The 19,976-nt window shown below is 45.2% G+C and overlaps 1 protein-coding gene across 3 annotated transcripts in view; it reads left to right on the top strand.

Annotated features, from left to right (window-relative positions):
* Positions 1-214: 214 nt before the first annotated feature.
* The window catches only part of ccser2a (coiled-coil serine-rich protein 2a), a 723,588-nt gene continuing 703,826 nt past the window's right edge, over positions 215-19,976 (top strand). For all 3 annotated transcript variants that reach the window (XM_070865515.1, XM_070865514.1, XM_070865516.1), the window contains exon 1: positions 215-313. The gene's annotated coding sequence lies outside the window, so the exon portion shown is untranslated. The remainder of the gene's footprint in view (positions 314-19,976) is intronic.

The following is a 19,976-nucleotide window of genomic DNA, read 5'->3' as shown; positions in this document are numbered from 1 at the left end:
CTCACACTCACTCATGCCCACATTCATTCACTGCCTCCCTGGATCTGGTCCAGAGGGCGTGCTGACGCATGCGCGCTGCGGCAGGTGACGTCAGTGCCAGCTGTGAGCGGAGCAACGGCCGGAGCGCGAGAGGGAGAGCCCCGCCCCCTGGCCCGCCCCCCACGCGCCTCGCCCCGCCCCCCGCGCGATCCCGGACCCGCCCGCCCGCCGGCTGCTCACCTCACAGAGGACCCAGGGACACCGCCGCACCATGGCCCGCTTCCCCGGCCCCGGCCCCGGCCTGCGGGGCGCCGCGCTCGCTCCGGCATTGCAGGTACAGCCCGGGAAATGGGGCACTTTCTCCCGGGATCGGCTCCTCCCGTCCCCCAATCCCTCCTTGTACCCGCTCCTCCCCCTCTCTCCCCCTGCCCGTCTCCATCCCTCTCTCCCCCTGGCCGTCTCCATCCCTCTCTCCCCCTGCCCGTCCCCATCCCTCTCTCCCCCTGGCCGTCTCCATCCCTCTCTCCCCCTGCCCGTTTCCATCCCTCTCTCCCCCTGCCCGTCCCCATCCCTCTCTCCCCCTGCCCGTCCCCATCCCTCTCTCCCCCTGCCCGTCTCCATCCCTCTCTCCCCCTGCCCGTCTCCATCCCTCTCTCCCCCTGCCCGTCTCCATCCCTCTCTCCCCCTGCCCGTCTCCATCCCTCTCTCCCCCTGCCCGTCTCCATCCCTCTCTCCCCCTGCCTGTCTCCATCCCTCTCTTCACCCCTCCCCCCCTACCTCCACCCCTCCCCCATCTCTCTCTCCACCCCCTCCCCCCATCTCTCTCTCTCCACCCCCTCCCCCCATCTCTCTCTCTCCACCCCTACCCCCATCTCTCTCTCCACCCCCTCCCCCATCCCTCTCTCCAACCCCTCCCCCCATCCCTCTCTCCAACCCCTCCCTCTCTCCAACCCCTCCCCCCCATCCCTCTCTCCATCCCCTCCCCCCATCCCTCTCTCCATCCCCTCCCCCCATCCCTCTCTCCATCCCCTCCCCCCATCCCTCTCTCCATCCCCTCCCCCCATCCCTCTCTCCACCCCTACCCCCATCTCTCTCTCCAACCCCTCCCCCATCCCTCTCTCCAACCCCTCCCCCCATCCCTCTCTCCATCCCCTCCCCCATCCCTCTCTCCATCCCCTCCCCCCATCCCTCTCTCCATCCCCTCCCCCCATCCCTCTCTCCATCCCCTCCCCCCATCCCCCTCTCCACCCCTACCCCCATCTCTCTCTCCAACCCCTCCCCCATCCCTCTCTCCAACCCCTCCCCCCATCCCTCTCTCCATCCCCTCCCCCATCCCTCTCTCCACCCCCTCCCCCCATCCCTCTCTCCACCCCCTCCCCCCATCCCTCTCTCCACCCCCTCCCCCCCATCCCTCTCTCCACCCCCTCCCCCCCATCCCTCTCTCCACCCCCTCCCCCCCATCCCTCTCTCCACCCCCTCCCCCCCCATCCCTCTCTCCACCCCCTCCCCCCCATCCCTCTCTCCACCCCCTCCCCCCCATCCCTCTCTCCACCCCCCTCCCCCCATCCCTCTCTCCACCCCCCCCATCCCTCTCTCCACCCCCCCCATCCCTCTCTCCACCCCCTCCCCCCCCATCCCTCTCTCCACCCCCTCCCCCCCCATCCCTCTCTCCACCCCCTCCCCCCCATCCCTCTCTCCACCCCCTCCCCCCCATCCCTCTCTCCACCCCCTCCCCCCCCATCCCTCTCTCCACCCCCTCCCCCCATCTCTCTCTCCATCCCCTCCTCCCCCATCCCTCTCTCCACCCCATCCCCCCCCCGTCCACCATCCCTCGATCTGTGTAACAGGGGGTAGATTGGGACACCAAATGGGGAGAGGCGAGAGGAAGGGTGAGAGAGGACTGAGTGTTCATGTCCTTTTGGTTGTAAGTATCCAACTGTCAGTATTTTCCAGGACTGAGGGACTGCCTGAGACTGCAAACTTCATAAATGAGAGTTAGTCAGCATTCTCTCTCTTTCCCCCTCTGCCCTTCCCCAAGCTGAATGAAGAGATTATATTGAATCAGATCCGGAGCACATTAATATGGTGATGTACGCAGTTACTATGTCTGGTCTTTTGGGTGTTGAGTTCGAAAGTAAATTTAGCAATCCTTGTGCCTGTGATTATTTTCCAAAGTGTACTTTGATCTGATAGCCCTGCTGTGACTGGCGCACGGTTCACTGCAGAGAGCGCTCAGGGGAGGGATTGAGGATACTGCTGTTACCTGGTGGAAGTAAAGGTGTTCTCTCTTGCATCACATTACCATTGGAAGAGTTTTGTATATAAAGGCCCTGTATTTGGGTTGAGTATGTGATGGGCACACCAAGCAGTGTTGGATTATGCTTCTGTTGTTCTGTTGGGGGTGGGGTGATGGAGGGAGAGGAGGAGGGGAGGGGAGGGAAGGCGGTGGTGGTGGGGGGCAGCGAGGTGAGTGGTTTGTTGACTGCTGATATGGCTTCCAGGGGAGCATGATCCCTGATGTTTTTCCATGCAAATGTTGTTGGAAGTTGTGGTATTTATAGTTGCTTGCCTTGCACTTTACAGCATCGCAGGCCTGGGTACAGACAGGTAGGAGGTATTAAACTGAAGGAGTTTCTTTATGTAAAGTAAGCTGAGCCTGTGAATGAGAGCAGTAAGACCGAGTTCCTGAGTCAGGCAGGAAGTTATTGCTGGAAGTCCCTATCTGTGTCACTGGGACACATTGGTTCTTGTGATCAGGAGGTAGGGTGCCAGGTGGAACGTTTTGTTTTCAGAAAAGTGATGACAGGAAGGGCTTTTGTTCAAAAGGTGAGCGAGCAGTGGGTGAAGATTCTGATCCTGAAGCCGTCTGTCTGTGTGGATGAGAGATTATGCAGTTGATAAACCAAGCAGTTCCTAAAGTATCGCATTACAGAGTTTGCCACAGAGTGTTGACTTGGTTCCAAGCGAGCAGTGCCAAGCGTGACATTTTAGAGTCCCCTTGACCCCAAAGAGACCCCATATACCTTCTCCTTTCCCCACAGAGGTCAGTCACTACCTGGTTCAGACAACTGCCAGGTGCGTGAGTCTGAATGCTTGGTCGGCAGAAAGCAGATACCAGGAGCACAACTCACAGAGTTGTATCGAGTGCGTAGCCACTATCTTTCTGATCCTAAATGGTGGTTCCATCGCATGCGCCCTACACAGGGCAGCTTGTGTTGTGCCATCCACCTTCATTTTCGAGACATGCAAGCCCAGTGCTTGCTTTAATCCAGTTCCTTAAGGGGCTTTGACAATGAGTTGGGCCTGCTGCGAGTCTCATTTACTGTCCAGGGTACTTGGGTCGATGATGTTGCTAGGGACCGTCCTCCTGCAATCGATCTTTGCCACACATCCACCTTGTACCATCGTCCTGGATTTCACATCTCCTACAGAATGTGACTTTTTATTCTGTGCACCAACTTAGAAAGAAAACAGTTAAGAACTTGCATTTATGTAGCCCTTGTCACACCTCTTGTGTTCAACAGCCAATGAATTACTGTTGAAATGAAGTCTCTGTTGTTTTGTAGATCATTGTGCCAGGAGATTGTAAACATTGAAATAGCAAAGAGAGAAATGACCAGTTAATCTGTTTTGGTGATGTTGGTTTAGGGATAAATGTTAGCGAGGACACCTGGTAATGCAGAGAAGGCAGATGGGCCCTTGTAAAGGAAGTGGGACAGGTGTTTTTTTCGACTGCTTGCATCATATAATCAAAAACACTGAATATCAGTTGCATTATAACATGTGGTTTTTAATGAAGGCTTGGTGTCGTAAAAAAGGCAACTAGACAATGATGGGTGCACAATCTAGGAATAAATATCCGCACCTCTTTAAAATAAAATCATCATAAAAATGAAGATAAACTATAACTTTGAAAAGTCATTGAGGAAGTAGGACCACCTTAGAGTATGGGATTATGCTGGAGGAAATGTGGATGGAGTGCAGCACAAATGAAATGTAAATTGTAAACTTACATCTTAACATAGAAACATAGAAAATAGGTGCAGGAGTAGGCCATTCAGCCCTTCTAGCCTGCACCGCCATTCAATGAGTTCATGGCTGAACATGCAACTTCAGTACCCCATTCCTGCTTTCTCGCCATACCAGCTCCTTATGATAGAATTATAGAACATTGCAGTATAGAAACAGGCCCTTTCCTCCAATGAATGTCCATTTGTCTTCTGTGGGTTGTTGAAGCACCACAAAGTAAATCTATAATTCCAAATAGGATTAGTGCTTTGCAAATCTCTGTCAGCTTGGCTGTGTTGTAGCACTCTTGCCTCCGAGTCAGAAGATTGTGCGTGAAGCCCCACTCCAGAATTTGGTCACATAATGTAGGCTGACATTTCAGTGTACATTGCTGAACCGATGTCCTATCTAGCGGTTGAGATGGATGTAAAGGAGACCTTAGAACAAATTGACGATGAGCAGCGACAGTAAGGTACCAAACTTTTTCTAGGAGTCACAGCAAGAGTAATCTAATTAAGGGGTTCAGATGACAATATAAGTTTTTGAGTGAAGCTTCAGTGCAGATAGCTGTTATCTGAATCCCGAGATGGTTACATCCTGGAAATGGTTCCCTCAGGATTATTTATTTATACTGCAGTGTCTGTTCTTGCACTGGGGGATTTGTCTAAAGTCTACGGAAAACACTAGCGGTACCAGAGGATGTAAAGCAACGTTACAACATGCCAATTCTACTCCACAAAAAGGTTATTGATAAGCTTTTGAATATTAATTCATAAATGGATCATTTGCTCTCTATGTCGCACGCTCCTCCTTTGGGCATCGCCATTCTGCGACACCAGCAGCTGTGCACTTTTGCTTCTGGATGGAGTTTCATAAACCTCAGATGCTGCGGATCCCCATACCTGTACCAGCACTAATATATCCTGAGGGAAATTGTCTAGACTTTTTGTGGGCAAAGCCAAAGGAGATCAGTTAGTATATTAGAAAACTCAGTATGCCACTCAGTTGACACTATTTCAAGGATAATCGCCCTCCTGTATAGCTCAGAAACATGGACCATGTACATTGGACACTTCAAGTCACTGGAGAAATAGCACCAACGATGTCTCTGCAAGATCCCCAAATCTCCTGGGAGGACAGATGCAACGACGTTAGCGTCCTCGACTAGGCCAACATCCCCAGCATTGAAGCACTGATCACATTTGATCAGCTCTGCTGGGCAGGCCACATTGTTCGCATGCCAGATACGAGACCCCCAAAGCAAGCGCTCTACTCAGAATTCCTTCGCTGCAAACAAGCCAAAGGTGGGCAGCGGAAGCGTTACAAGGACACCCTCAAAGCCTCCCTGATAAAGTGCAACATCCCCACTGACACCTGGGAGTCCCTGGCCAAAGACCACCCTAAGTGGAGGAAGTGCATCCGGGAGGGCGCTGAGCACCTCGAGTCTCGTCGCCGAGAGAATGCAGAAATCCAGCGCAGGCAGCAGAAAGAGCCTGCGGCAAACCAGTCCCACCCTCCCTTACCCTCAACGACTATCTGTCCCACCTGTGACAGGGACTGTGGTTCTCGTATTGGACTCACTTTGAGAGTGGAAGCAAGTCTTCCTCGATTCCGAAGGACTGCCTATGATGATGATTTCCAGGAATAGGGATCACAGTCATGCATCTTGCATCATATATTAACCTGAGAGGAGCAGTTGTTTTTAATAAAGGTTCTGTTCCCTGCCTCGCCGTGGCATTAATCTCATGTTTGGAACCATTTAGCTAAAAAAGATCCAGTACCATCAATTTCACTAAAATAAGAGGCTTTTGTCAGCATTTGTTTTATTTTTAATTAAAAAAAAACATTGCCCCAGATGACTATTGTCACTGCCACACGCAATCACATTAATCGCGGGTATGTAGGAGTGGCCTGTACCCATTGTACTTAATATGTATTTTCTGTTTCTGTACTACATGTACTTTAGTTTGTGTTTGCCAGTAGCAAAACATTCTGTAAAATTACTGGTGAATGTAATGTAGTCTTAGTAGCAAAATGTTTGAAAGAACTAACATTGGATTTTTGGTTTAGACTTGCAAATTCAGAGCTGCATTTTCAAAATATTTGTTCCAGTTCAGTTTCTTTTAACACACATCCAAAATTTCCTCTTATTGAATATTGCATGCTCTGATTAAAATTGAAAATAAGGATTATTATTCTAATATGTTAGAATCAATGCAGATATCAGTTATTGGTATCCATCACTGGCCGTTGAATCTAGCAACCTGTTCGTAGACCTCCGCTCAGGTGGCTGTGTAGTCAGTTGCTGGGAGATGGGGGATTGGTTTCACCTGCAATCATTGAAAAACATCTCCTGCAAAAATACAACTGGCCTGGTGCGATCAGATTCAAATTTAACTCTTGGTTGAGTCATGATATTTATGACAATTTCTTGTGTGCACTATGTATCTTTTAACTCACCTTTTAAAAGTTATTGACAAAATTCATAAGTTGCACAGTAATAAGTTGGGAATAGTGTAGTTTACTGTTTAGCATTTCTGAAGAGCAACTTAAGTGTTGCCAGATTGTAGTACAGGGTATTTCTGTTTTGCTTAAGATCACATTTAATTGTGATCTGATAGTTTGAACTGAATGTAGTCCCCCAGTATTGAGATTTTATCTGTTTCATGATTCAGTCCATACATCGTAAGAAGCTGAAGTTATGCCCTGAACTTGTGAAGTTTTGATGGTAGATATCAAATTTTAATAACGTGCATTTTATGTAGTGCTGACGTTGCGTGCAGCTGTTTGTACCAGCACCCCTTGTGCAGAGTCAATACTGCTGGGTGAATAATAGTGAGCGGCATAGATACATCAACTGCAGAACTTTGATACTGACCTCTATCTGAAACTTAAATAACCCTAGAACAAACGGTGTGAGATATTTTTTCGAATTGCAGAGTGCCTCCTTCTATGTAGATAAATTTATTACATCGAGAATGCATATCATGTTGAAGCATTCATGAGCTGTGGCTCAAAGTGCGAAAGCCAAATTTTATACCAATAATTTCCCATGCAGCGAATTCCAATTTTAATGAAGCAATGTAGTTGAGCACCATGCTGTTCTTTGTGGCGCGAGGAGGATTTGGAAACCTCAGGACCAACCAACCTGCACCACACTTGCCCACATTGCACAGTGATGGGAGAATGACCCAGATAAGCTTTAAAAAAAACAACTGGTACTTGTATAGTGTCTTTCATGGGAACACCACCACCTCCAAGTTCCCCGCTAAGACACATACCATCCTGACTGGAAATATATCACCATTCCTTCATCGTCGCTCGGTCCAAGTCGTGAAACTCCCTAACAACATTGGGAGCACCTTCACCACATGGACTGCAGTGGTTCAGGATGGCAGCTCACCACCATCTGCTCAAGGCCAATTAGGGATGGGCAATAAATGCTGGCCTTGCCAGCGACACCCACATCGTTAGGATATCTCGAAGTGCTTCACTACAATGGAATTATTTTGCAGTATAGTAATAGGTTTGCCTGTATAACAATCAGTCAATTTGCACACAGCAACATCCCAACAAATGACCACTGAATTTATTTTTGGTGCTGTTGATGACTGATAAATGTTGGCCAAGATCTCAAATACCCCTGCACTTCAAATCGTGCTACCTGTGTGCTAACTGCTGGGTACCACGGCTTCAGGTTACAGCATGATGCATGTGTTCAGTGTGGGATTGGCACCTATTGTTGGATCCAAAACTGGATAGAGTGTGGCTGTGGAGCCAGGAGTGCAGTTTAGGGATTGTTTTTCAATTGTATTAAGGAAAAATATTTTATTGGACGATTTGGTGGTTTCTACTTTCAGCTGGAGTAGAGGCACTCAAAAATATGGCTACTCATGTCAGGGGAGCCTATATCAAAAATAATAATTGTATCCTGCTGAAAAATGGACTGGTGACAACTGCAGTTGAGTGTTTACTTGCTGCAGAGCAATAACCAGATCTTCTCGTCACAGCAGACATTTATACAGGATTTGCCTTGCGGTAAAGTTGCAATCAGGAACCACTAATCTAACTATATAACCCTGCAGCGTTTTCATAGCAGCAATGCGCAGGTGTCTGGTACACTGTACCTGTCGAGTGCTCGTCGTCATTTGTACTTCCGATGATCCGAGAGAGCCCAGTCTCCTCAGTAGGTGCGTGGAGAGGCGTGAGTTCCGGGGTCGGCGTGAGGCCTATAAAGGCCCAACGCGGCGGCAGTCGGGAGCTGCGTGGAGAGGCGTGAGTTCCGGGGTCGGCAAGAGGCCTATAAAGGCCCAATGCGGCGGCAGTCGGGAGCAGCGTCGAGGAGGTGCGTGGAGAGGCGGGAGTTCCGAGGTCGGCGAGAGGCATGCCGGTGCAGCTACAGGGAGAAGGCAAAAAAGAAGTAGAAACAAACAGAAAGGTGACGTCACAGCCAAGGGGGTAAGTGATTGGCTGGTGATTGGTGAGTAGTTTTCTTTTTTCTCTTCTATAAAAGTGAGTAAACTTTAGCATTGTTGTTGCTTATCTAAGGGTTAAGTCATGGCAGGACAGCTCGGTCACGTGTTATGCTCCTCCTGTACCATGTGGGAACTCAGGGACGACACCAGTGTTCCTGACGACTACGTGTGCGGGAAGTGTATCCGCCTCCAGCTCCTGACGGACCGCGTTGCGGAGTTGAGGCTGAGGGTGGATTCACTCTGGAGCATCCAAGATGCTGAGAATGACGTGAGTAGCACGTGTAGCGAGTTGGTCGTACCGCAGGTAAAGGGTCCACAGCCAGATAGGGAATGAAAGACCAGCAGGAAGGTAGTGCAGGGGTCCCCTGTGGTCATCCCCCTGCAAAACAGATACACTGCTTTGGGTACTGTTTGGGGGGGGATGACTCATCAGGGGAGGGCAGCAGCAGCCAAGTTCATGGCACCGTGGCTGGCTCTGTTGCACAGGGGGGCAGGAAAAAGAGTGGGAGAGCGATAGTGATAGGGGATTCAATTGTAAGGGGAATAGATAGGCGTTTCTGCGGCCGCAACCGAGACTGCAGGATAGTATGTTGCCTCCCTGATGCAAGGGTCAAGGATGTCTCGGAGCGGGTGCAGGACATTCTAAAAAGGGAAGGAGAACAGCCAGTTGTCGTGGTGCACATTGGTACCAACGACGTAGGTTTAAAAAAAAAAGGGATGAGGTCCTACGAAACAAATTTAAGGAGCTAGGAGCTAAATTAAAAAGTAGGACCTCAAAAGTAGTAATCTCGGGATTGCTACCAGTGCCACGTGCTAGTCAGAGTAGGAATCGCAGGATAGCGCAGATGAATACGTGGCTTGAGCAGTGGTGCAGCAGGGAGGGATTCAAATTTCTGGGGCATTGGAACCGGTTCTGGGGGAGGTGGGACCAGTACAAACCGGATGGTCTGCACCTGGGCAGGACCGGAACCAATGTCCAAGGGGGAGTGTTTGCTAGTGCTGTTGGGGAGGAGTTCAACTAATATGGCAGGGGGATGAGAACCAATGCAGGGAGACAGAGGGAAACAAAAAGGAGACAAAAGCAAAAGACAGAAAGGAGATGAGGAAAAGTGGAGGGCAAAGAACAAAAAGGGCCAAACTGGACAGCAAAATTCTAAAAGGACAAAGGGTGTTAAAAAAACAAGCCTGAAGGCTTTATGTCTTAATGCAAGGAGTATCCGTAATAAGGTGGATGAATTAACTGTGCAAATAGATGTTAACAAATATGATGTGATTGGGATTACAGAGACGTGGCTCCAGGATGATCAGGGCTGGGAACTCAACATCCAGGGGTATTCAACATTCAGGAAGGATAGAATAAAAGGAAAAGGAGGTGGGGTAGCATTGCTGGTTAAGGAGGAGATTAATGCAATAGTTCGGAAGGACATTAGCTTGGATGATGTGGAATCTATATGGGTAGAGCTGCAGAACACCAAAGGGCAAAAAACGTTAGTGGGAGTTGTGTACAGACCTCCAAACAGTAGTAGTGATGTTGGGGAGGGCATCAAACAGGAAATTAGGGGTGCATGCACTAAAGGTGCAGCAGTTATAATGGGTGACTTTAATATGCACATAGATTGGGCTAACCAAACTGGAAGCAATACGGTGGAGGAGGATTTCCTGGAATGCATAAGGGATGGTTTTCTAGACCAATATGTCGAGGAACCAACTAGGGGGGAGGCCATTTTAGACTGGGTGTTGTGTAATGAGAGAGGATTAATTAGCAATCTCGTTGTGTGAGGCCCCTTGGGGAAGAGTGACCATAATATGGTGGAATTCTGCATTAGGATGGAGAATGACACAGTTAATTCAGAGACCATGGTCCAGAACTTAAAGAAGGGTAACTTTGAAGGTATGAGGCGTGAATTGGCTAGGATAGATTGGCGAATGATACTTAAGGGGTTGACTGTGGACAATGGCAGACATTTAGAGACCGCATGGATGAACTACAACAATTGTACATTCCTGTCTGGCGTAAAAATAAAAAAGGGAAGGTGGCTCAACCGTGGCTATCAAGGGAAATCAGGGATAGTATTAAAGCCAAGGAAGTGGCATACAAATTGGCCAGAAATAGCAGCGAACCCGGGGACTGGGAGAAATTTAGAACTCAGCAGAGGAGGACAAAGGGTTTGATTAGGGCAGGGAAAATGGAGTACGAGAAGAAGCTTGCAGGGAATATTAAGACGGATTGCAAAAGTTTCTATAGATATGTAAAGAGAAAAAGGTTAGTAAAGACAAACGTAGGTCCCCTGCAGTCAGAATCAGGGGAAGTCATAATGGGGAACAAAGAAATGGCGGACCAATTGAACAAGTACTTTGGTTCGGTATTCACTAAGGAGGACACAAACAACCTTCCGGATATAAAAGGGGTCAGAGGGTCTAGTAAGGAGGAGGAACTGAGGGAAATTCTTATTAGTCGGAAAATTGTGTTGGGGAAATTGATGGGATTGAAGGCCGATAAATCCCCAGGGCCTGATGGACTGCATCCCAGAGTACTTAAGGAGGTGGCCTTGGAAATAGCGGATGCATTGACAGTCATTTTCCAACATTCCATTGACTCTGGATCAGTTCCTATCGAGTGGAGGGTAGCCAATGTAACCCCACTTTTTAAAAAAGGAGGGAGAGAGAAAACAGGGAATTATAGACTGGTCAGCCTGACATCAGTAGTGGGTAAAATGATGGAATCAATTATTAAGGATGTCATAGCAGCGCATTTGGAAAGAGGTGACATGATCGGTCCAAGTCAGCATGGATTTGTGAAAGGGAAATCGTGCTTGACAAATCTTCTGAAATTTTTTGAGGATGTTTCCAGTAGAGTGGACAAGGGAGAACCAGTTGATGTGGTATATTTGGACTTTCAGAAGGCTTTCGACAAGGTCCCACACAAGAGATTAATGTGCAAAGTTAAAGCACATGGGATTGGGGGTAATGTGCTGACATGGATTGAGAACTGGTTGTCAGACAGGAAGCAAAGAGTAGGAGTAAATGGGGACTTTTCAGAATGGCAGGCAGTGACTAGTGGGGTACCGCAAGGTTCTGTACTGGGGCCCCAGCTGTTTACACTGTACATTAATGATTTAGATGAGGGGATTAAATGAAGTATCTCCAAATTTGCGGACGACACTAAGTTGGGTGGCAGTGTGAGCTGCGAGGAGGATGCTATGAGGCTGCAGAGCGACTTGGATGGGTTAGGTGAGTGGGCAAGTGCATGGCAGATGAAGTATAATGTGGATAAATGTGAGGTTATCCACTTTGGTGGTAAAAAGAGAGAGACAGACTATTATCTGAATGGTGACAGATTAGGGAAAGGGGAGGTGCAACGAGACCTGGGTGTCATGGTACATCAGTCATTGAAGGTTGGCATGCAGGTACAGCAGGCGGTTAAGAAAGCAAATGGAATGTTGGCCTTCATAGCGAGGGGATTTGAGTACAGGGGCAGGGAGGTGTTGCTACAGTTGTACAGGGCCTTGGTGAGGCCACACCTGGAGTAGTGTGTACAGTTTTGGTCTCCTAACTTGAGAAAGGACATTCTTGCTATTGAGGGAGTGCAGCGAAGGTTCACCAGACTGATTCCCGGGATGGCGGGACTGACCTATCAAGAAAGACTGGATCAACTGGGCTTGTATTCACTGGAGTTCAGAAGAATGAGAGGTGACCTCATAGAAACGTTTAAAATTCTGATGGGTTTAGACAGGTTAGATGCAGGAAGAATGTTCCCAATGTTGGGGAAGTCCAGAACCAGAGGTCACAGTCTAAGGATAAGGGGTAAGCCATTTAGGACTGAGATGAGGAGAAACTTCTTCACCCAGAGAGTGGTGAACCTGTAGAATTCTCTACCACAGAAAGTTGTTGAGGCCAATTCACTAAATATATTCAAAAAGGAGTTAGATGAAGTCCTTTCTACTAGAGGGATCAAGGGGTATGGCGAGAAAGCAGGAATGGGGTACTGAAGTTGCATGTTCAGCCATGAACTCATTGAATGGCGGTGCAGGCTAGAAGGGCCGAATGGCCTACTCCTGCACCTATTTTCTATGTTTCTATGTTTCCATCTCCACCTTAAATGTAATCAATGACCCAGCCTCCACTGCTCCCTGGTATAGAGAATTCCAAAGATTCATGACCCTCAGAGAAGAAATTCCTCCTCATCTCCGTTTTAAATGGGCAACCCTTTATTCTGAAACTATGCCCTCTAGTTCTAGATTCCCACATGAGGGGAAACATCCTCTCTGCATCTACCCTGTCAAGCCCCCTCAGATTCTTATGTTTTAATAAGATCACCTCTCATTCTTCTAAACTCCAATGAGTATAGGCGCAACCTTTCTTCTTATGTTATGAAGGGGTTGTCATATGAACATAAGAAAAAGGAGCAGGAGTAGACCATACGGCCCCTCGAGCCTGCTCCGCCATTTAATAAGGTCATGGTTGATTTGATCATGGACTCAGCTTCACTTACCTACTCGCTCCCCATAACCCCTTAACTATCGTTTAAGAAACTGTCTATTTCTGTCTTAAATTTATTTCATGTCCCAGCTTCCACAGCTCTCTGAGGCAGTGAATTCCACAGATTTACAACCGTTTGAGAGAAGAAATTTCTCATCTCAGGAATCAACCTTTAAACCTTCTCTGAACTGCCTCCAATGCAAGTATATCCTTTCTTAAATAAGGAGACCAAAACTGTACCCAGTACTCCAGATGTGGTCTTACCAACACCATGTACAGTTGGAGCAGGACTTCTCTGCTTTTATACTCCATCCTCCTTGCATTAAAGGCCAACATTGCATTTGCCTTCCTGATTACTTGCTGTACCTGCATGCTAACTTTTTGTGTTTCATGTACAAGAACCCCCAGATCCCTCTGTACTGCAGCATTTTGTAACCTCTCCCATTTAAATAGTAATTTGCTTTTTTATTTTTCCTCCCAAAGTGAATAACCTCACATTTTCCCACATTATACTCCATCTGCCAAATTGTTGCCCACTCACTTAGCCTGTCTATATCTCTTTGTAGATTCTTTACGGCCTCCTCACAACTTGCTTTCCCATCTATCTTTGTATCATCAGCAAATTTGGCTTCGTTATATTCGTCCCTTCATCCAAGTCATTAATATAAATTGTAAATAATTGAGGCCCTAGCACTGATCCCTGTGGCATCCCTGAGATTGTTAGGAGAACCTTGTGTTATGACATTTTAAGGCATATGGGGTTGGATTGAGTCTGGAGTACAAAGGGAAGGTACCCCAAACTTGCCTGTTGAACTTCTGCCCAATCTTTTATTCTGATTTGCACTTTCGGAGTTAAACTGTATAATTGTGCTACGCTGCAGTGGACACAATCTTTGCGCTGGGGAGAAGGAGAGATGAGAGCTGTTAGCACACTGAAGTGCTGAGAATTTACAATTGTTTCATTTTTATCAAAATTCTCTATTTGCTGAGCACAATTAGTCCTCTTTTATTTCTGGGAAATGTAAACTTACATTTAACCACTTGTCAGCTTTGTTTACTTGGTAGTACACTTGACACCGAGTCAGAAAGCTATGGGGTCAAAGTCTCACTCTAGTATTTTTTGTACGCAGGAGCCCAGAGTAGGCCATTCAGCCCCTTGAGCCTGTTCCGCCATTCAATTAGATCATGGCTGATCTGTACCTCAACCTCATTTACCCACCGTTGTTCCTTACCAGACAAAAATCTTAGCATTCTCAGTTTTGAAAATTTCCATTGACCACCAGCATCTGCAGCCTTTTGGGGAGTTCCAGCTTTCCACTACCTTTGTATGACAAAGTGCTTCCTGATTTCACTCAATGGCATAGCTCTAATTTTAAGATTCTTTCACCAGAGGAAATAGTTTCTCTGTATCTATCCTAACGAATCCCTTAATCATTTTAAATACCTCGATCAGATCATCCTGCAGCCTTCTAACCTCAAGGGAATACAACCCAAGTTTATGCAACCTGTCCTCATAATTTAACCGTCTAATCTGTAGTATAATTCTGGTAAACCTGCGCTGTGCCCCCTCTAAGGCCAATATATATTTCCTAAGGTATGGCGCCCAAAGCTGAAGGCACTACAGGTACTCGAAATGGGGTCTGACCAAGGCGCTCTGTACAACTGAAGCATCATTTCCTCACTTTGTAATTCAAATCCTCAGTGCCAACATTCCATTAGTCTTTTTGACATTTACTATTTTTGTGGGGTTGGTTTGATTACTGATTCTAAAGAAGAATGAGATCTTTGTAAATTGCAAATAATGGCTGACACAAATGTCTCATTAATTTATGATCTGGTATCTCATGGAAATAAATTAAACTTTGGCTGTTGTCTTCTGTGATGATGAAGCAGCACCCAGGGAAGACATGAGCTACTCTAGGTCTTTTTGCCCATTGTCTAGATTTTTAATGGATTGTTGGCCACTTTCATGGCTTGCATATATCAAAACCGTAAATAACAGATGAGTGAAATTTATTATGATCTAAAAGAATGAGGCAGATCATGAACCTATTTAAGTTCTTGAAACTTTTTTTGAAGGATTGAGATGTGCGAACAAGTCACATTTTCAAACCGAAGTGAATAAACAGCGCTCTAAATACATGGTACTTGACATACCTGACACATATATGTGGTGTGATCTTGCTCAGATCTTAATATAAATGATATCTATAGCTATGCTTGGATCTGCTTTAACTTTTGAATTGCTCTCTCTTCAATTCCTGTATCTCCCTTCTCTAATTGGATCAAGCATCAAAAGCTTGATTTCTGATTTGATTGTTTTTCTTGGAGACAGACGAGCCAGTGTCAAAATGAAGAGCATTGTACAAATATTAGAAACTAGTCCTTCAAAACTCTATTATGGCATTCAGCTGCAGCTTGGCAGTACCATTCTTGTTTCTGAGTCAGAAGGTTGTGGGTTCAAGACCCACTCCGGAGACTCCGGAGTCAGCGTAAAATCTAGGCTGACACTTCAGTGCAGTACTGAGGGAGTGCTGCCCTGTATGAGGTGCTATCTTTCAAATGAGACATTAAACCGAGGTCCTGTCTATCTCTCCGGTTGGTTCAAACAAGAGCAGAGGTGTTCTCAACAGCATTTATCCCTCAACCAACGGCGCCATAAAACCCCCAATTATCTGCTTATTTATTGTCTGCTGCGTTTTCCGACTTTACAACAGTGACACTTTTTTAAAAAAAAAACCCGACTTAATTGGCTGTGAAGTGCTTTGGGATGTCCTGAGGTTCTGAAAGGAATTAAATGAATTCAGATAGATTCTTCATTCTGAGCTGTAACACTTGTACTGTTAATAGAACTGCAGTTACAGGCTGTCAAAACCTCTCGTTCCAATTCCAATTTTGACTTTTTTTTAGTCTGCATTTTTAAAAATTTATATATAAGATATCAGCAGCCCAAGAAGCCAATTGTTACAGCTGTAGATCTATCCAATGGTGACATCCACAACCCTGGCAGCATTCAGGTGTTAGTTGACTGGCAGCTTCCTGGAATGTTCCTATTTACATATTGGCATCTCCACCATATGTATACGGGCAATGGTATGACCTTTTCAAAGCACCTGTATGTGTGACAAGTCAGTTCAAAATGAACTGCAAATGCTTCATTGTATATCCAGGCTGTTTTAAACCTACCTTTTAAGAAAATGAATTTACCCGTTCAATCTATTCTCCGAATTCTGCAAATGTGGGAGAAGCTGGCAATGTAAAATAGAAAGGAAAGAAAACCACTCATGCTGGAAATTCACAGCAGGTCCACTGCCACATATAAAGAGAAAACACACAGTTTTTGATACAGATCGTTCATCAAAACTGTTTTTAACAAGTGCTCGGTACAAATGAACCAACTCGCTTTGACTTTTTGGAGTGGTTTGACATAGAAACATAGTTAATAGGTGCAGGAGTAGGCCATTCGGCCCTTCGAGCCTACACCGCCATTCAATGAGTTCATGACTGAACATGCAGCTTCAGTACCCCATTCCTGCTTTCTCGCCATACTCCTTGATCCCCCTAGTAGTAAGGACTACATCTAACTCCTTTTTGAATATATTTAGTGAATTGGCTTCAACAACTTTCTGTGGTAGAGAATTCCACAGGTTCACCACTCTCTGGGTGAAGAAGTTTCTCCTCATCTCGGTCCTAAATGGCTTACCCCTTATCCTTAGACTGTGACCGCTGGTTCTGGACTTCCCCAACATTGGGAACATTCTAGGTGTGTTAGTTTGACATGGTTGTTAACAGTTTCACATTTGGCTCCAATGATTGTGGATTTGGGCCTCTCACGAGGCTCCAACTATATAATCTAGCCTTGCATTCCAGTTCACTGCTGCATCATTGTAGAAGCCATCCTTTGGATCAAATGCTAAACTGCTGTCCGTCTGTTTGTTCGGGTGGATGGTAAAGATACAAAGCAGATCGGGGAGTTTTGGTATCCTGACTAACCCTCTGACTCAATACTATTTAAAAAAAAATGCAGATTAAGTACTCTGTCATCTTATTTTTTTTTGGGACATTGCTTGGAAAGAATGGCTGCCATGTTTGTGCGTATAACAACAGTCACTATATTCCAAAATAAATGTATGTGCTTTGAGGTATTGTGACAAAGTGCTGCATAACTGCGTCTTTCTTTACAAGATCATCATCCATCATTTGATTAGTATAGCTGCATTTACAAAGGGATAGTTTGCGACTTGTTTCCTGGCTCCAGTCTAATTTTGTGTACCCGGCCAAGTTCGCTGCTGCTGTTGCAGAAGAGTGAATAAAATATTATCAATTTTTTATGCCCAAGAAATTCTGAACATTTGTGGAAATGTTGTGTGTACCAAGTAATGAGTGATGGGATGCTGATTCAGGTTTACAATTTGCTCACACAGCAAGTCACTCATCTCGTGTGATCATCAGATTGATGTGGCAAGCTGAAATCAGGTGCTGCTTTGTCGAGAACAAGTTGGTGTTGCATACATCATAGTGACTGTTTAAATTGTAACCTTGGGAGCATCTAGTTTGCAGGACCTGCCCTCATTTGGGACCTAAAAGAAGGGTAATATGCCTCTGCTAAACTACAATAGAAAAAAAATCATAAATGGGTTTTATTGTCCTGAACGCAAAAGAAATGAGGTGGAATAATATTTTAGATGGATTTGTATCATTTGTTCAGTTCCCACCTCGGAAGTAGTAGATTTGTCGTAAATAAAATCAATCTAGTGACATCTTCAGTTGCAGTAGTGAGGCTTGAGTAACTTAGAAATTCTAATCGAGCTCAGAGACTGAATTACTGGTTTTAACTCAGCACCAGCTATTTTTAATATTTTGACCTATTAAGAATATGCATCTTTTAGGTTTGCAATTTGGCATTTTGTTTGGTTGGTGCACTGAGCATGGTAAAGTTGGTGACATGTAAAGGATGTTGAAGAAAATACATAACTGAAGATGCTAGACACCCTTTGAAGTATTTGGGATTATTATAAGTAGCAGGTGACCAGGAAATGAATGGCTCTGTAATCGCATGTCACAATGCATGCATGTCACAATGCATGTCACAATGCATGCAGCTTCAATGTGGCTATGCAAGCAAATGTACCATTGCAGGAAAGCTTGTCTCTGGACCTTTGGAGCTTCTTTATCTGGATGACTCAATTTCTTTGAGATTGTGTTTTTGTAGTCCATCTCTGACAGTAAAGAATGTTACCGTGGATGCAGTTGAAATGTATGCGCACAATTGAATTTTCTTTCATTACTAGTCTGGTAGTGTGTGCTACTGCGCGTCTGCGACAGTGTTTAGTGATACTGATTCTGCCAGGATTTGTTGGAGCATGCCAAGAGCTTTTTTCTAAGCAGATGGGATTGTAGTTTTCAAACCGTAATCAGCAGTCAGTTACTGGGCAAATTAATATAAAGCAATCAATTGTTTTTTTTCTTGATGTTGCCTTAGTGTTTACAGTGCTTTTTTGGTATCGGAATGTGTTATGTTATTTTAAACTTTCTGATTGTACATCTGCACTTATTTGCTTTTCTTTAGCTTTGAAGTTGTGAGAATGTACTGCTTTCATCTTGTTCTGGAAAAGTTACAACAAAATCATGAAGCCTTGAGACTTTTTTGTCTCACTTGGATTAGAAGATTAAAAACGTTGCCGTTAAAACTCGTGTTAACCAGCCTTGCTTCCATGTCCTTCACTGCTTGAAACCATTAATTGTGATGGCGTTATGCTTTGTGAGTTCATGCGCTCAACAGTTATCATGCTCACCAAACAACATCTATGAATGGTAACCAGCCTCACACAATCACTATAAATGGAGAATGTGTATCTTTGTTTGCAGATATTCAGATGTTGCATTGTTATAAATTCAAAGTATATTAATTTTGAACTATCATTTGTTTTAGGGATGGATAATAATGGCCCTTCTCTTCTAAAATGCATGTATGGCTTCCTTTGTAGATTGTTTTAAAATGTTTGGTTGGCAAAGCCCAGCAACAAGGAGTGTTGCGATTCCTTGTATTGATGGTATAGGTTAACATAGCATTTGTCCTGTAGGGTGCTCCACCTTGAGATGAGGCTGAGCTAACAAAATTAATCAATTTGGTTTTGTATAGTATCTTTAATGTTGTAAGACATTCCATGGTACTTCATAGAGGTAAAAATGGACACTGAGGTGATGGTCAGAAGTAGGAGAATATGATGGATGCCAATAGCTTTAAAAATATGCATTATAATCAAAATAGCCAATTGGATTTGGAGTATGGGAGCATCATGTTGACGACAGTGTGGAGCACCTCATGACTTGGTATACAGTAAAGGAAAAGAGTAGTTTTCATTAAATTAGATTTAATTGAATTCTGCATGGTAAAGTGTTGATGTTTCGTAAGCTTGTTGTATGGTTCGTCTTTCAAGCACACAGTTTGAAAACATATATAACTGAAAGCTATAAATAATTCATTACTATACTTAATGGTATTTATTTACAAGGTTTTTGTTTGCTAAACTTGAATAACAGTCCCTTAAACACTAAGAAAGAAGGAACTGATTTCTGTTTATGTAGTTTGTTTTGTGTCTTCAGAAAGCATCACAACCAATGAATTACTTTTATAGTATTTATCCCTTAACCAACATTACTAAAACAGATTATCTGGTCATTATCTCATTGCTGTTTGTGGGACCTTGCTGTGCACAATTTGGCCGCCGCCTTTCCTCACAACACAACAGTGACCACGCTTAAAAAGTACTTAATTGCCCTATCGAAATGCTTTCCATTTTTCTAAAGTTACTGATGTTATGTAGACAAATAGTCAATTTGCACATAGCAATGTTTCACAAATAGTAAATGAGATAAATAACTAGGTAATGTGCTTTGGTGATCTTGGTTGATAGATAATGGTTGGCTAGGACATCATGGAAACTCCTGACTCTTCAAATAATGCATGGGATCCGCAATATCCAGTTGAACAGGAAGATGCAACCTCGAGCATTCGGAAGATGGCACTTCCAA

The sequence above is a fragment of the Pristiophorus japonicus genome, chromosome 22 (genome assembly GCF_044704955.1).
Source record: "Pristiophorus japonicus isolate sPriJap1 chromosome 22, sPriJap1.hap1, whole genome shotgun sequence".
NCBI classification, from domain to species: Eukaryota; Metazoa; Chordata; class Chondrichthyes; family Pristiophoridae; genus Pristiophorus; species Pristiophorus japonicus.
Note: the sequence above shows the minus strand (reverse complement) of the source record. Positions and strands in the feature narration are given on the sequence as shown.